We start from the raw sequence: 423 nt of genomic DNA on the forward strand, positions 1-423 counted from the left end.
ACACCTCCCCTCCCCTGTCCCCACATCCCCGCCTTCCCCATGCCCATGCCCCCGTCCCCACAGCCCCATGTCCCCACATCCCCATGTCCATGTCCCCACATCTCCACACCCATGTCCCCACATCCCCACCTTCCCCATGTCCATGTCCCCACATCTATGTCCTGATGTCCCCACATCCCCATGTCCATGTCCCCATGTCCCCACATCCCTGTATCTCCATGTCCCCACCTCCCCACATCCACGTCCCCCCCTCTGGGCCGTGGCCTCTTCCACCCGGGTGGGATAATTTTAGCCGTGTCCCCACCCTGGGCCCGGAGCCGGGCAGGATGTGGCCCCGGGAGCTGCCCGCACCCAGCAATTAGGGACAGGCCACGTGGGACCTGTAACCCCCCACCCTACCCTGAGCGCCGTGTCCCCCCCCCC

The sequence above is a fragment of the Calidris pugnax genome, unplaced genomic scaffold (assembly GCF_001431845.1).
Source record: "Calidris pugnax isolate Ruff unplaced genomic scaffold, ASM143184v1 scaffold126, whole genome shotgun sequence".
Lineage (NCBI taxonomy): Eukaryota > Metazoa > Chordata > Aves > Charadriiformes > Scolopacidae > Calidris > Calidris pugnax.